Genomic DNA, 16,128 nt, shown 5'->3' with positions numbered 1-16,128 from the left:
AACGCTGGTTTTTGGTGGGCACAGGTCGTAGCAAGACATCTTGGTGTGATGGGATGGAGCTCTGCAAGAGGGCAGACAGTGTCACGCAGCAGCAGATGGCAGCAGCTCAGGCACAGGGGCCTGAAGCTGTCCTTAGTGAAGGGCAGGAGAAGTGCTCTTGGACTTACCCTGTTCCCAAGGAGAAGAAGGCCAGAGCAGTGCTTGGGAGAGCTCCCCTCAGTCCCAGCTTTTATCCAGGCTGGGCCTTGGCTCATCAGCCTCTGGGCCAATGGGCAGAGGTGTCACTCCCTGAGGCCGAGGCCAGGCTGGCCTGCTCCTGCCCTCCTGAGTCAGCAGCCCATGGTCAGACCAGAACAGGCCACTTTTCCGCCTTCCTTCTTCTTTCTGCTCCATAGGCCAAATGCGTGGTGCTGAGCAGGCAATGACCGAGAGGAGTGCCTTTGATTTGGTGTCGCTTTACCTCACCCATCTGCAGATAACAACTGCCATGCGTTTGTCACTCAGATGCTGGCATGCAGGTGGCCTGGGAAATACCTTCCACTTGCCCAGTGCTGTGCCCGGCTCATCCCTGAGGCTCTGCACAGCTGCCATGAGCACACAGCAAAACCACGCCCTTGGGCAAGAGCTGTGGCATGCAAGGAACTGCCACTCAGCATTTGTTATGCACCCCGCCATCCCATCTTACACAGGCCGAGGATGAGAGGGCAGCAGGCCTAATTTGCCCATTAGCAGAGGGCTTGCCAGCTACCAAGCAGGCTAATTGTAGGGGCTGAGTGAGCGGGTGGGGGCTGCTGAGGAAACAGCGGGGTCAGCAACACATCCCCATGGTACGCACATGGGAGATTGGGGTTTGGCTACTGATAGCCACATGCCCCCACCACAGCCAGCTCCTCCCCGTCTTCACCAGCCCCCATAAAAGCACTGCCCTGTGTGAGCACCAGTATCCACCACTGCTTCCTGGCTCAGCTTGGGAAAAGGGTGAGTGGCCGTCCCTCCTTTGGCTGGTCCTTGGGTGGATCACTGGGGCAGGGGAGCAGGATGCTGAGGGGGTAACTACGGACCTGCAACAGCGACAGGGGCGAAGGCCCTGCTGCATGTAGAGCAGTCCCTGGTCACTCACTTGGTTCTGCTAGGGCATCGCCAACATTATAGCTCCTCTTCTTGTGGCTTTGCATTGCAGGCTCAGCTCTCTCACCCCAAGATGTCTTGCTACGACCTGTGCCCACCAAAAACCAGCGTCGCCGTGCCCCAGCCCATCGCTGAGAGCTGCAACGAGCTGTGCGCGCGCCAGTGCCCCGACTCTACGGCCTTCATCCAGCCACCGCCCGTCGTCGTCACCTTCCCCGGCCCCATCCTCAGCTCCTTCCCCCAGCAAGCCGTGGTGGGCTCCTCCGGAGCACCCGCCTTTGGCGGCTCCCTGGGGCTGGGGGGCCTCTACGGCGCCGGGGCCACTCAGGGCTCGGGGGGCCTCTGCACCTTTGGCAGACCCTACGCTTCTCCTGCCTGCAGCCCCTGCGCCTTGCCCCGCTACAGCAGGAAGCTCTGGGACACCTGTGGGCCCTGCTAAACTCAGGCCCTGCCTGCTCCACCAACACTGGCATCCACTCATTCCTGAATGCCTGGGCCTGGGGTGTTGAGGAGTGCTGAGCATCTCCAGCTGCCAATGAGGCCTGAGCAGATGGCAGAGCTGGCACCTTTGTGTGCTTTGCCCTCATCTCCTGCCCATTCCTCTTCTTCCATGGACTTCAACCTGAGTCTGACCTGCCTTTTTTTCTCTATCGCCATCTCCAGCTGATCTGGGAACAATAAAGTTTTCCTGCATTCACAAATGCCTCCTCCCTCTCTTTCATGTTGTTTCAGAGAAGGACCGGGTGGTTTTGTGAGAGTTTGGGTACATTATGTCCTGCTGATGAGAATCTCAGGTTTTCATTTGTGCTGTGGGAGTGTTTCACAGAATTGTATCACAGAATCACAGAATTGTAGGGGTTGGAAGGGACCTCCAGAGATCATCGAGTGCAACCCCCGAGTCGACACTTTTGGAGTAGATATGGGAGGGGGGCATTTTGGTGAAGCTGTGGGAGGGACAGAGAGCAGGATGGTGCTGACCGCGCTCCCTTGCCCATCCTCCTCAGCTCTGCAGTGGCACCAGCTCTGCCAAGTCATGCTGCTCTGTAGACACACTGCATGAGCTCAGGCTCAAAGCTGAGGGGAGGCTGGAGAGTGGTCATTGGCAACTACTGCCTTTGATTAATGCACTGCCAGTTCCTGGCTGGAATACAGCCTTACACAAATACACATGTGCAGGGGGCCACAAAAGTGAAGCTTGAGGTAGCCGTGTGCTCTGAGGCTGCGATCGTTGGGAATGTGGATGGCATCAGCCATTACCTGGAAGCAGGCTGAGCATGGATCATCTGTCTCGATCTTTCTGGTATCAGGATGTGCTGACAGCCATTCACAAGTCAGCCTGCTGGTGGCAAGTGAATTAAACACACCAGTGGTAGCAAAGCAGGGGCCACAGGAAATGTGGGGACACTTGTGAACTTGTGAAAAAGTCTGAATCTAGGCTATGATTGAATGCATTTGAGGAAGAATGCAGCCTGAAGAGGAGAAGACCCAATTGACAGAAGTTTTGCAGTAAAGGTAGAAGAGGAGGTAAGAATAAATATCTGCTATTTACCAGAAGCATTTTTGACTGTATCCTTTCTTGTATGTTAGAAATTGAATTCAATATTTAGCTATGACAAGCGGTGGGATGTGAGGGAATGGCTTAATGCTTCATGAGAGGAATTTTAACTAATTACACCGTTAGGAATAATCTCTCCAATGAGAAGATGGACAAGTACAGATACTCACCAAGAAGGTAGCGTGCTCAATGTTCAGGAAGGAAGTTTGAATGTGTGGTGTCAGGAGTTGGATTCTTTATCTTCAGGATGCATTCCCTTCTAGTTCATGATCCCTATGATTGTCCGTAGGGGCTGTTGGCAACACAGCTTGAGTACGCAGTTGGAGGGGATGATTTCAACAAGTTCTCTAACAGATCAGGCTGTCGCTACATATGGAAGAGGTATGGAAGTGATATTGGTGAGGCCATGAGAGGTGGGGAAAATCCTCAGGAGAGAGGATGGCAGTTCCCAGATGCCATGTGGCTGCATTTCCTGCTGGTCAGGCAGCAGCCTACACTCAGACAAGTCTCATCAAGATGGACAATAGAAAACTGTGAGCCGAGCTGGCATCGCCCGCGGCTTTGGAAACACAGCCTGGCTCATCAGGGAGCTGAGAGCCTGTTCTGGGCCAGATGTAGGGACCATGTGAGGGAGAAGGGAGTTCTGGAGCCTCCACTGTACCCAAGGAGAAAATCCCAAAGTACAAACATACAATGCAAGCTTATTTTATTTTAAAGACAGGAAAGGACACAACGTCAAAGACATGCTGCAATACTAGGCAGGATGTAGGTGCCTGGGCCTTCAGGACAATTGTTTTGTGAGCCATCTTCAAGACAGTGGCCAGCACAGGGCCCAGTTCAGCACCATAAAAGACAAAGTGGGCATCAGAAATCAGCACAGAGGATGAGGAAGGAAGAGGTGAGAAGTCTTGCATCTGGGTTTAGCAGGGCCCACAGGTGTCCCAGAGCTTCCTGCTGTAGCGGGGCAAGGCGCAGGGGCTGCAGGCAGGAGAAGCGTAGGGTCTGCCAAAGGTGCAGAGGCCCCCCGAGCCCTGAGTGGCCCCGGCGCCGTAGAGGCCCCCCAGCCCCAGGGAGCCGCCAAAGGCGGGTGCTCCGGAGGAGCCCACCACGGCTTGCTGGGGGAAGGAGCTGAGGATGGGGCCGGGGAAGGTGACGACGACGGGCGGTGGCTGGATGAAGGCCGTAGAGTCGGGGCACTGGCGCGCGCACAGCTCGTTGCAGCTCTCAGCGATGGGCTGGGGCACGGCAACGCTGGTTTTTGGTGGGCACAGGTCGTAGCAAGACATCTTGGTGTGATGGGATGGAGCTCTGCAAGAGGGCAGACAGCGTCACGCAGCAGCAGATGGCAGCAGCTCAGGCGCAGGGGCCTGAAGCTGGCCTGCGTCTGGAGTAGAATTGCTCTTGGACTTACCTTGTTCCCAAGGAGAAGAAGGCCAGAGCAGTGCTTGGGAGAGCTCCTCTCAGTCCCAGCTTTTATCCAGGCTGGGCCTTGGCTCATCAGCCTCTGGGCCAATGGGCAGAGGTGTCACTCCCTGAGGCCTGCTTGGCCTGCTTCCGCTCTCCCTGAGTCAGCAATCGCTGGCTGGACCAGCACAGGCCCGTTTACTGCCTGCCCTCTTCTTTCTGCTTTGTATGCCAAATGCGTGGTGCTGAGTAGACTATGACAAAGAGGTGTGCCTGTGATTTTCTATTCCATCACCTCACCCATCTGCAGATAACAAGTGCAGTGTGTTTGTCACTCAGACGCTTCTGAGTGGGGGGCATGGGCCACACCTTCTCCTTGCCTAGTGCTGCTATCCTGCTCCTCCCTGAGGCTCTGCACAGCTGGCATGAGCACACAGCAAAACCAGGACTCTGGGGAAGTCCTGTGACTTGCAGAGCACAGCCACTCAGTCTTTGTAATACTCCCTGCCCTTTTACAGAGACGGAGAATGAGAGGGCAGCAGGGCTAATTTGCCCATTAGCAGAAGGCTGGCCAGCATCTCAGACGGCCAATTGCAGGGGCTGAGAGAGCAGGTGGAGGCTGCCAAGGATATAGTGTCAGCAAAACAGCCTTGTGTCACACAGGAAGGTGATTGGTGTTGGGCTGCTGAGAGCCACATGCCCCCATCGCAGTCAGCTCCTCCCCATGCTTACTGGCCCCATAAAAGTGTGGTCCTGGGTGAGCACCAGCATCCATTGCTCTAGCCTGGCTCAGCTTGGGAAAAGGGTAAGTGGCTGTGCTTCACGGACAGGGGTTGGAGTAGGGTACTTGGGCAGGAGACCAGATTCCTGGGTGATGGCTTTGGCCCTGCAGCAATAGAGGATGCTCTGGCCCTGTGGCATGCAGGAAAGCCCCATGTCATGGAAGCTGCTCTATCAGGGCATCTCCTCACTCACAGCTCCCATTTTTGCAACTGTGCATTGCAGGGAAATCTCTTTTCACACCAAGATGTCTTGCTACGACCTGTGCCCACCAAAAACCAGCGTTGCCGTGCCCCAGCCCATCGCTGAGAGCTGCAACGAGCTGTGCGCGCGCCAGTGCCCCGACTCTACGGCCTTCATCCAGCCACCGCCCATCGTCGTCACCTTCCCCGGCCCCATCCTCAGCTCCTTCCCCCAGCAAGCCGTGGTGGGCTCCTCCGGAGCACCCGCCTTTGGCGGCTCCCTGGGGCTGGGGGGCCTCTACGGCGCCGGGGCCACTCAGGGCTCGGGGGGCCTCTGCACCTTTGGCAGACCCTACGCTTCTCCTGCCTGCAGCCCCTGCGCCTTGCCCCGCTACAGCAGGAAGCTCTGGAACACCTGTGGGCCCTGCTAAACTCAGCTTTTGATCTCCTGTCTTCCTCCTTCCTCACTGTGTGCATCAATGTGTGATGCCCACTTTTTTTCCTGCATGGTCCTTACTGGGCCCTGTGATGGCCACTGCATGGAGGACACCTGAAGAAATACCTCTCCGTAACCTCCAGGCACTTCCTATCTGCCTGGGCCTGGTACTCATCTATTCTGTTGTGTCCTTTCCTGTCTTTACAATAAAAGTAATATGCATCCAATGCTTGAATCTTGGGCTTTTCTTTTCAGACTCCATGGGAGCTCCATGGTTCCTTTCTTCTGCGTACAGCTTGACCACTTGGCCAGGACAGGCTTTCAACCCCATGCTGAGCCAGGCTTTGCTTTCTTAGGGTCAAGTCCCCAGCCATGCCAGCTCTGGTTCACACAGTGCTCCATTGAATCTGGAGAGGCCCTGTGAGAATACAGGAGGCTTGCAGCCAATAGGAAATGCAGCCCCATGGCATCTGCAGACATGCAGACTCTATTCTAGGAAGGCTCTCCAACTCCCCATAGCCATTATGAAATGCCCTCTCTACCCATCTGAAGGGACTGATTGTATGGTGAGGGGACCTCTGAAAGTGTAGATTAATTTTAATCACCAGCTTATGTGGTGCCACCTCCAAACAAGTCACTGAATCATTGGTATTCTGAATTAGAAGGGAAACATATTGTGTGGATCTGGGCTCCAACTCTTGACAGCACAAATTCCAAACTGTATGTTAAACATCTCAAAACCGCCTCATTGGAGAGCCTTTTCCTACTCTTCTGCAGCTTCTCAGAGAAGAGATTTTCCTGAAAAACAAGCTTATAGTTCCCCTGTGAAGCACTGAGGTATTCACTCACACTTCAACAGTTAGCATAGCTTATTGTCACTAACAATTTCCAACAATTAGCAGAGTTCAGATCAAATAAATATTCTCTTAATTAGCTGAGATTTCTTATAATATAAAGGACAACTTTGTCACTACAACCTTCTGCAAATCACATCAAATTCTTAGTAATCTTCACTTATAGCTCAGCCTCACATGTATCTAAAAGACCATAAATGACTCACCGAACCCTCAGAGGAAGAAGCTAACCATAGAGGCATCCCTGACCACAAAGGTATCAAAGGATTGTTCAACCCAAAAGGATCTCCAGTCTCAGTGCGACCTGTGGCTGTCTGATGCTTGTTTTTAGAGCCAGTACACCCCCAGCTGTTATACTTCCCTCTCCTTTAGTGGGTGTCAGCACACCCTGAGGACCCAGCACCTGGCAATTGATAACACAGATGGGCTTTGATACTGAGGATAGGTAGAACCCCAGTGCCAGCAGTAGGCTCACTTGCGAATGGGTGCCAGTACAGCCAGAAACAGGAACTGGGGAAACAGATGACCCATGATCAGCCTGCTTCCAAGTTATGGTTACTGTTACTCACATTCTCAGCAAACAGGAGGTATCAGACAAAACCCATGGACACAATGCTGGCTCATGCTTGGTGGCCACCTGCTGACGTCGGTTCCCTCAAGTTTGCAGTTCATCACAGAGATACTGTACATTCAGCAAGAACAACATTCACCACATTTGCTCTCCAGACTTCCCTGGACTCACTGAAAGCTTTGGGGTTGAGCTTCCATGGAGCAGCTTGACATGGCAGAGCTGGTCCCAGAATATGGCTGAGGAGTTTGAGCAAAGCAGCGACCACAGCACCCTCTTGCTTTGGGTTCATATCTCAGCTCTGACAGCACCATCAAAAGCCACCGCTGCACTGTCTGTTCCTCTTATCAGCCTGGCACTATAGGTCCGAATGCATCCCACGACAATGGTTTCCCCTTCTAAGGGACTGAACAACTGATGTGGACATTCCAGGAACACAACAGAGATGGAGAAGACAGAACTGCATTCAGAAAATATTTATTGTGCACAACAGGGGCATGGAAAGGGACAGAGAACAGAGGAAGGCAAAGCAACAGGCGCTAGTTGTGCACTGGGAGTACGTGGAAGAAGAGAATAGGGAATGTAAAGCTGACAGCATTGCAACACACACCACAGCTGCAGATAGAAATGCTTAGTATCCCGAAGAATGCAGATAGGAGGGGATACAGTTGGTGCAGGCTAGGGGAGGGACTGGGTTTAGCAGGGCCCACAGGTGTCCCAGAGCTTCCTGCTGTAGCGGGGCAAGGCGCAGGGGCTGCAGGCAGGAGAAGCGTAGGGTCTGCCAAAGGTGCAGAGGCCCCCCGAGCCCTGAGTGGCCCCGGCGCCGTAGAGGCCCCCCAGCCCCAGGGAGCCGCCAAAGGCGGGTGCTCCGGAGGAGCCCACCACGGCTTGCTGGGGGAAGGAGCTGAGGATGGGGCCGGGGAAGGTGACGACGACGGGCGGTGGCTGGATGAAGGCCGTAGAGTCGGGGCACTGGCGCGCGCACAGCTCGTTGCAGCTCTCAGCGATGGGCTGGGGCACGGCAACGCTGGTTTTTGGTGGGCACAGGTCGTAGCAAGACATCTTGGTGTGATGGGATGGAGCTCTGCAAGAGGGCAGACAGTGTCACGCAGCAGCAGATGGCAGCAGCTCAGGCGCACTCCAGGCACAGGCCTGAGTCTGGAGAAGAATTGCTCTTGGACTTACCCTGTTCCCAAGGAGAAGGAGGCCAGAGCAGTGCTTGGGAGAGCTCCTCTCAGTCCCAGCTTTTATCCAGGATGAGGCATGGCTCATCAGCCTCTGGGCCAATGGGCAGAGGCGACACTCCCTGATGCCGAGGCCAGGCTGGCCTGCTCCCGCTCTCCCTGTGTCAGCAGTCCCCGGCTGGACCAGGACAGGCCCCTTTACTGCCCTCCCTCCTCTTCCTGCTTCACGGACTGACCGTGTCGTGCTAAGCAGAATGACTGAGAGGAGTGCCTTTGATTGGGCATTCCGTCACCTCGCGCCTCTGCAGATAACAAGAAAGGAGTATTTGTCACTCAGACGCTGGCACGCAGGATGCCTGGGCCTGACCTTCTCCTTACCCAGTGCTGTGACCCTGCTCCTCCCCGAGGCTCTGCACAGGTGGCATGTGGACACAGCAAAACTATGACCCTGGGGAAGTGCGGTGGCATGCAAGGAACAGCCACTCAGCATTTCTCACCCTCCCTTCCCTCTTATGCAGGCAGAGGATGAGAGGGCAGCAGGTCTAATTGGTCCATTAGCAGAGGGCTGGCCAGTGTCCGAGCAGGGTAATTGAAGGTGCTGATGGAATGGGTGGGGGTAGCTGAGGAAACAACATCAGTAAAACAGCCCCATGGAACGCACATGGGAGACTGGGGTTTGGCTGCTGATAGCCACGTGCCCCCACCACAGCCAGCTCCTCCCCATGTTCACCAGCCCCCATAAAAGCACTGCCCTGTGTGAGCACCAGCATCCACTGCTTCCTGGCTCAGCTTGGGAAAAGGGTGAGTGACTGGCCCTCCTTTGGCTGGCACAGGAGTGGGTCTCCCAGGCAGGAGAGCAAGAGGCTGTGGGGTGGCTATGGCCCTACAGTAGTGACGGAGGCTATGGGCCTGCTGCATGTAGAGCAGTCCCTGGTCACTCACTTGGTTCTGCTAGGGCATCGTCTCCCTTCTAATTCCTTTGGTGGCTTTGCATTGCAGGCTCAGCTCTCTCACACCAAGATGTCTTGCTACGACCTGTGCCCACCAAAAACCAGCGTCGCCGTGCCCCAGCCCATCGCTGAGAGCTGCAACGAGCTGTGCGCGCGCCAGTGCCCCGACTCTACGGCCTTCATCCAGCCACCGCCCGTCGTCGTCACCTTCCCCGGCCCCATCCTCAGCTCCTTCCCCCAGCAAGCCGTGGTGGGCTCCTCCGGAGCACCCGCCTTTGGCGGCTCCCTGGGGCTGGGGGGCCTCTACGGCGCCGGGGCCACTCAGGGCTCGGCGGGCCTCTGCACCTTTGGCAGACCCTACGCTTCTCCTGCCTGCAGCCCCTGCGCCTTGCCCCGCTACAGCAGGAAGCTCTGGAACACCTGCGGGCCCTGCTAAGCCCAGGTGCAAGACTCTTCACCACTTCCTTCCTCATCCTCTGTGCTGATTTCTAATGCCCACTTTGTCTTTTATGGCCCTGAACTGGGCCCTGCGCTGGCCACTGACTTGAAGATGCCTTCAGAAACACTTCTTTTGAAGACCTTGGCACCACTTCCTGCCTTGGACTCTAGTATGTCTTTGATGTTGTGTCCTTTCCTGTCTTTACAATAAAAGTAATATGCATCCAATGCTTGAATCTTGGGCTTTTCTTCCCGGGCGCGATGGCTGCCCCAGGGCTCCCTTCTGCCACGCGTGGTCCCTGGGTCAGGCCCAGAACAGGCTCTCAGCCGCCTGCCAAGACAGGCTGTGTTTCCACTGGTCAAAGGCCCTGGCCACACCAGCTCCGGCTCACACTCCTACTGTTGCCCACCTGCACAAGCCCTGCCTGAATGTAGGATTCTCCCTCTCCAGCAGGAAACACAGCCCCAGGGTATCTGTGAACTGCCGTCCTCCCTCCTGCCGATCCTCCCCAGCTCCCATGGCTTCAGCAATATCCCCTCCATGCCCAATCTGAAGGCTCAGATTGAGTTGTGAGGGAACTTCTAGAAGATCATACACTCCAAATGTGTGCTCAAGCTGTTCCTCCAACAGCCACTTCACACAATCATTGGGTACCATAAAACCAAAGGGAATCCACCCTGAAGATAAAGGCTCCAACAACACTCAACCGCACAGTTTGAAACTTTCTTCCTGCACTTTGACCACACTATTTCCCTGGAGAGCATCTGTGCTTGTCCATCCTCTCATTGCAGAGACTATTCCTAACACTATACTTAGGTAAAATTGCCTTCATGAAGACTTAATCCTTTCCCTCAAACCCCATTCTTTGCCATAGCTAAACACCAAACTGAATTTCTAACAGATTATGGAGGATACCGTCAAAAATGCTTCTGGTAAGTAGCAGATATTTCTTATTATCTCCCCTTCTATCTTACTTTAAAGCTTCTGTCACTGAGACCTCCAGCTATTAAGGCCATAGTCTTCCTAAACTGCATTCAATTGTAGCCTAGATTCAGACGTTCCCTCAAAGATCGCAAGTGACTCAATCAGTCCACAGGGGAAAAAGAGGATGCAGCAACATCCCTGACCTCAGTGGGATCTGAGCTCCATGCCACACAGACCCACCTAGAACTCCCTGCTGCTAAGTATTAGATCCAGTGATTCACCCCGCTCTAGAACAAGTGCTCACCATCTATCCTGTGATCCCAGCACGTCCGCTTTGATACCACTGGTGAGTTTAATTCACTTGCCACCAGCAGGCTGCCTTTGAATGGATGTCAGCACAGCCTAACATCAGAAAGAACAAGACAGGTGATCCATGCTCAGCCTCCTTCCAGGTAATGGCTGATGCCATCCACATTCCCAATGATCACAGCCTCGGGGCACATTTGAGGCTCATGCTCCACTTCTGCGGCCACCTTCTCACGTGGGTTGCAGTAAGGTTGTTTTCCAGCTATGAACTGTCAGTGCAATAAGCAAGGGCAGTAGTTGCCAAGGACCACTCTCCAGCCGCCCCTAAGCTTTGAGCCAGAGATCACGCTGTGTATCTACAGAGCAGCATGACTTGGCAGAGCTGGTTCCACTGCAGAGCTGAGGAGGATGGGCAAGGGAGCGCGGTCAGCACCATCCTGCTCTCTGTCCCTGCCACAGCTTCACCAAAATGCCCCCCCTCCCATATCTACTCCAAAAGGGTCGACTCGGGGGTTGCACTCGATGATCTCTGGAGGTCCCTTCCAACCCCTACAATTCTGTGATTCTGTGACACAATTCTGTGAAACACTCCCACAGCACAAATGAAAATCTGAGATTCTCATCAGCAGGACATATTGTACCCAAACTCTCACAAAACCACCCGGTCCTTCTCTGAAACAACATGGAAGAGAGGCCCAGGCACCTACATCCTGCCTAGTATTGCAGCACGTCTTTGACGTTGTGTCCTTTCCTGTCTTTAAAATAAAATAAGCTTGCATTGTATGTTTGTACTTTGGGATTTTCTCCTTGGGTACAGTGGAGGCTCCAGAACTCCCTTCTCCCTCACATGGTCCCTACATCTGGCCCAGAACAGGCTCTCAGCTCCCTGATGAGCCAGGCTGTGTTTCCAAAGCCGCGGGCGATGCCAGCTCGGCTCACAGTTTTCTGTTGTCCATCTTGATGAGACTTGTCTGAGTGTAGGCTGCTGCCTGACCAGCAGGAAATGCAGCCACATGGCATCTGGGAACTGCCATCCTCTCTCCTGAGGATTTTCCCCACCTCTCATGGCCTCACCAATATCACTTCCATACCCCTTCCATATGTAGCGACAGCCTGATCTGTTAGAGAACTTGTTGAAATCATCCCCTCCAACTGTGTACTCAAGCTGTGTTGCCTACAGCCCCTACGGACAATCATAGGGGATCATGAACTAGAAGGGAATGCATCCTGAAGATAAAGAATCCAACTCCTGACACCACAGATTCAAACTTTCTTCCTGAACATTGAGCACGCTACCTTCTTGGTGAGTATCTGTACTTGTCCATCTTCTCATTGGAGAGATTATTCCTAACGGTGTAATTAGTTAAAATTCCTCTCATGAAGCATTAAGCCATTCCCTCACATCCCACCGCTTGTCATAGCTAAATACTGAATTCGATTTCTAACACACAAGAAAGGATACAGTCAAAAATGCTTCTGGTAAGTAGCAGATATTTATTCTTGCCTCCTCTTCAACCTTTACTGCAAAACTTCTGTCACTTGGATCTTCTCCTCTTCAGGCTGCATTCTTCCTCAAATGCGTTCAGTCATAGCCTAGATTCAGACTTTTTCACAAGATCACAAGTGACTCACTCATTCCTCAGAGGAAAACAATGACTCCAGAGACACATCTGGCAACAGAGGGATCAGAGCCTGACGCCACCCAGCCCAACATAGGCCGCGCTGCTGATAAGTTGTAGATCCACTGATTCACCCCGTTCTAGAACAAGAGGAACCCACATTTCCTATGGCCCCAGCACATCTGCTTTGCTACCAATTGGTGAGTTTAATTCACTTGCCACCAGCAGGCTGACTTGTGAATGGCTGTCAGCACATCCTGATACCAGAAAGATCGAGACAGATGATCCATGCTCAGCCTGCTTCCAGGTAATGGCTGATGCCATCCACATTCCCAACGATCGCAGCCTCAGAGCACACGGCTACCTCAAGCTTCACTTTTGTGGCCCCCTGCACATGTGTATTTGTGTAAGGCTGTATTCCAGCCAGGAACTGGCAGTGCATTAATCAAAGGCAGTAGTTGCCAATGACCACTCTCCAGCCTCCCCTCAGCTTTGAGCCTGAGCTCAAGAGGTGCTCCTACAGAGCAGCATGACTTGGCAGAGCTGGTGCCACTGCAGAGCTGAGGAGGATGGGCAAGGGAGCGCGGTCAGCACCATCCTGCTCCCTGTCCTTTCCACAGCTTCTGCAGCCCACCAAAAGGCACTCTCTACCGTATCCACTCCCCATATACCACGTTTTAAGAGGAGTTGGGACACACATCATCATGATTTTATATACACTGGCTATCACAAAACCGTCTGGTACAGTTTTGAAATAACATGAAAGAGAGGGAGAAGGCATTTATGAATGCAGGAAAACTTTATTGCTCCCAGATCAGCTGGAGATGGCGATAGAGAAAAAAAGGCAGGTCAGACTCAGGTTGAAGTCCATGGAAGAAGAGGAATGGGCAGGAGATGAGGGCAAAGCACACAAAGGTGCCAGCTCTGCCATCTGCTCAGGCCTCATTGGCAGCTGGAGATGCTCAGCACTCCTCAACACCCCAGGCCCAGGCATTCAGGAATGAGTGGATGCTAGTGTTGGTGGGAGCAGGCAGGGCCTGAGTTTAGCAGGGCCCACAGGTGTCCCAGAGCTTCCTGCTGTAGCGGGGCAAGGCGCAGGGGCTGCAGGCAGGAGAAGCGTAGGGTCTGCCAAAGGTGCAGAGGCCCCCCGAGCCCTGAGTGGCCCCGGCGCCGTAGAGGCCCCCCAGCCCCAGGGAGCCGCCAAAGGCGGGTGCTCCGGAGGAGCCCACCACGGCTTGCTGGGGGAAGGAGCTGAGGATGGGGCCGGGGAAGGTGACGACGACGGGCGGTGGCTGGATGAAGGCCGTAGAGTCGGGGCACTGGCGCGCGCACAGCTCGTTGCAGCTCTCAGCGATGGGCTGGGGCACGGCAACGCTGGTTTTTGGTGGGCACAGGTCGTAGCAAGACATCTTGGTGTGATGGGATGGAGCTCTGCAAGAGGGCAGACAGTGTCACGCAGCAGCAGATGGCAGCAGCTCAGGCGCACTCCAGGCACAGGCCTGAGTCTGGAGAAGAATTGCTCTTGGACTTACCCTGTTCCCAAGGAGAAGGAGGCCAGAGCAGTGCTTGGGAGAGCTCCTCTCAGTCCCAGCTTTTATCCAGGATGAGGCATGGCTCATCAGCCTCTGGGCCAATGGGCAGAGGCGACACTCCCTGAGGCCGAGGCCAGGCTGGCCTGCTCCCGCTCTCCCTGTGTCAGCAGTCCCCGGCTGGACCAGGACAGGCCCCTTTACTGCCCTCCCTCCTCTTCCTGCTTCACGGACTGACCGTGTCGTGCTAAGCAGAATGACTGAGAGGAGTGCCTTTGATTGGGCATTCCGTCACCTCGCGCCTCTGCAGATAACAAGAAAGGAGTATTTGTCACTCAGACGCTGGCACGCAGGATGCCTGGGCCTGACCTTCTCCTTACCCAGTGCTGTGACCCTGCTCCTCCCCGAGGCTCTGCACAGGTGGCATGTGGACACAGCAAAACTATGACCCTGGGGAAGTGCGGTGGCATGCAAGGAACAGCCACTCAGCATTTCTCACCCTCCCTTCCCTCTTATGCAGGCAGAGGATGAGAGGGCAGCAGGTCTAATTGGTCCATTAGCAGAGGGCTGGCCAGTGTCCGAGCAGGGTAATTGAAGGTGCTGATGGAATGGGTGGGGGTAGCTGAGGAAACAACATCAGTAAAACAGCCCCATGGTACGCACATGGGAGACTGGGGTTTGGCTGCTGATAGCCACGTGCCCCCACCACAGCCAGCTCCTCCCCATGTTCACCAGCCCGCATAAAAGCACTGCCCTGTGTGAGCACCAGTATCCACCACTGCTTCCTGGCTCAGCTTGGGAAAAGGGTGAGTGGCCGTCCCTCCTTTGGCTGGTCCTTGGGTGGATCACTGGGGCAGGGGAGCAGGATGCTGAGGGGGTAACTACGGACCTGCAACAGCGACAGGGGCGAAGGCCCTGCTGCATGTAGAGCAGTCCCTGGTCACTCACTTGGTTCTGCTAGGGCATCGCCAACATTATAGCTCCTCTTCTTGTGGCTTTGCATTGCAGGCTCAGCTCTCTCACCCCAAGATGTCTTGCTACGACCTGTGCCCACCAAAAACCAGCGTTGCCGTGCCCCAGCCCATCGCTGAGAGCTGCAACGAGCTGTGCGCGCGCCAGTGCCCCGACTCTACGGCCTTCATCCAGCCACCGCCCGTCGTCGTCACCTTCCCCGGCCCCATCCTCAGCTCCTTCCCCCAGCAAGCCGTGGTGGGCTCCTCCGGAGCACCCGCCTTTGGCGGCTCCCTGGGGCTGGGGGGCCTCTACGGCGCCGGGGCCACTCAGGGCTCGGGGGGCCTCTGCACCTTTGGCAGACCCTACGCTTCTCCTGCCTGCAGCCCCTGCGCCTTGCCCCGCTACAGCAGGAAGCTCTGGGACACCTGTGGGCCCTGCTAAACCCAGATGCAAGACTTCTCACCTCTTCCTTCCTCATCCTCTGTGCTGATTTCTGATGCCCACTTTGTCTTTTATGGTGCTGAACTGGGCCCTGTGCTGGCCACTGCCTTGAAGATGGCTCACAAAACAATTGTCCTGAAGGCCCAGGCACCTACATCCTGCCTAGTATTGCAGCATGTCTTTGACGTTGTGTCCTTTCCTGTCTTTAAAATAAAATAAGCTTGCATTGTATGTTTGTACTTTGGGATTTTCTCCTTGGGTACAGTGGAGGCTCCAGAACTCCCTTCTCCCTCACATGGTCCCTACATCTGGCCCAGAACAGGCTCTCAGCTCCCTGATGAGCCAGGCTGTGTTTCCAAAGCCGCGGGCGATGCCAGCTCGGCTCACAGTTTTCTGTTGTCCATCTTGATGAGACTTGTCTGAGTGTAGGCTGCTGCCTGACCAGCAGGAAATGCAGCCACATGGCATCTGGGAACTGCCATCCTCTCTCCTGAGGATTTTCCCCACCTCTCATGGCCTCACCAATATCACTTCCATACCCCTTCCATATGTAGCGACAGCCTGATCTGTTAGAGAACTTGTTGAAATCATCCCCTCCAACTGCGTACTCAAGCTGTGTTGCCAACAGCCCCTACGGACAATCATAGGGGATCATGAACTAGAAGGGAATGCATCCTGAAGATAAAGAATCCAACTCCTGACACCACAGATTCAAACTTTCTTCCTGAACATTGAGCACGCTACCTTCTTGGTGAGTATCTGTACTTGTCCATCTTCTCATTGGAGAGATTATTCCTAACGGTGTAATTAGTTAAAATTCCTCTCATGAAGCATTAAGCCATTCCCTCACATCCCACCGCTTGTCATAGCTAAAT

At 54.5% G+C, this 16,128-nt stretch overlaps 7 pseudogenes across 7 annotated transcripts; 4 read left to right on the top strand and 3 right to left on the bottom strand.

Annotated features, from left to right (window-relative positions):
* Positions 1 to 1,201: 1,201 nt before the first annotated feature.
* On the top strand, positions 1,202 to 1,567 carry LOC306956214 (feather keratin 3 pseudogene; annotated as a pseudogene). The gene has a single exon. The product of its transcript is annotated as a feather keratin 3 pseudogene (transcript).
* A 2,036-nt stretch (positions 1,568 to 3,603) lies between these two features.
* On the bottom strand, positions 3,604 to 4,144 carry LOC306956254 (feather keratin 3 pseudogene; annotated as a pseudogene). The gene is made up of 2 exons: positions 4,095 to 4,144; positions 3,604 to 3,991 (listed from the first exon to the last, which is right to left on the bottom strand). The product of its transcript is annotated as a feather keratin 3 pseudogene (transcript).
* A 970-nt stretch (positions 4,145 to 5,114) lies between these two features.
* LOC306956213 (feather keratin 3 pseudogene) lies at positions 5,115 to 5,480 on the top strand (annotated as a pseudogene). Its single transcript has one exon. The product of its transcript is annotated as a feather keratin 3 pseudogene (transcript).
* Positions 5,481 to 7,603: 2,123 nt separating this feature from the next.
* Positions 7,604 to 8,142, bottom strand: LOC306956253 (feather keratin 3 pseudogene; annotated as a pseudogene). Its single transcript has 2 exons — positions 8,093 to 8,142; positions 7,604 to 7,991 (listed from the first exon to the last, which is right to left on the bottom strand). The product of its transcript is annotated as a feather keratin 3 pseudogene (transcript).
* A 671-nt stretch (positions 8,143 to 8,813) lies between these two features.
* Positions 8,814 to 9,477, top strand: LOC306956187 (feather keratin 4-like; annotated as a pseudogene). Its single transcript has 2 exons — positions 8,814 to 8,892; positions 9,091 to 9,477. The product of its transcript is annotated as a feather keratin 4-like (transcript).
* A 3,895-nt stretch (positions 9,478 to 13,372) lies between these two features.
* Positions 13,373 to 13,911, bottom strand: LOC306956252 (feather keratin 3 pseudogene; annotated as a pseudogene). The gene is made up of 2 exons: positions 13,862 to 13,911; positions 13,373 to 13,760 (listed from the first exon to the last, which is right to left on the bottom strand). The product of its transcript is annotated as a feather keratin 3 pseudogene (transcript).
* Positions 13,912 to 14,887: 976 nt separating this feature from the next.
* On the top strand, positions 14,888 to 15,253 carry LOC306956212 (feather keratin 3 pseudogene; annotated as a pseudogene). The gene has a single exon. The product of its transcript is annotated as a feather keratin 3 pseudogene (transcript).
* The last annotated feature ends 875 nt before the right edge of the window (positions 15,254 to 16,128 follow it).

The sequence above is a fragment of the Tetrao urogallus genome, assembly GCF_951394365.1.
Source record: "Tetrao urogallus genome assembly, chromosome: 28".
Classification (NCBI taxonomy): Eukaryota; Metazoa; Chordata; class Aves; order Galliformes; family Phasianidae; genus Tetrao; species Tetrao urogallus.
Note: the sequence above shows the minus strand (reverse complement) of the source record. Positions and strands in the feature narration are given on the sequence as shown.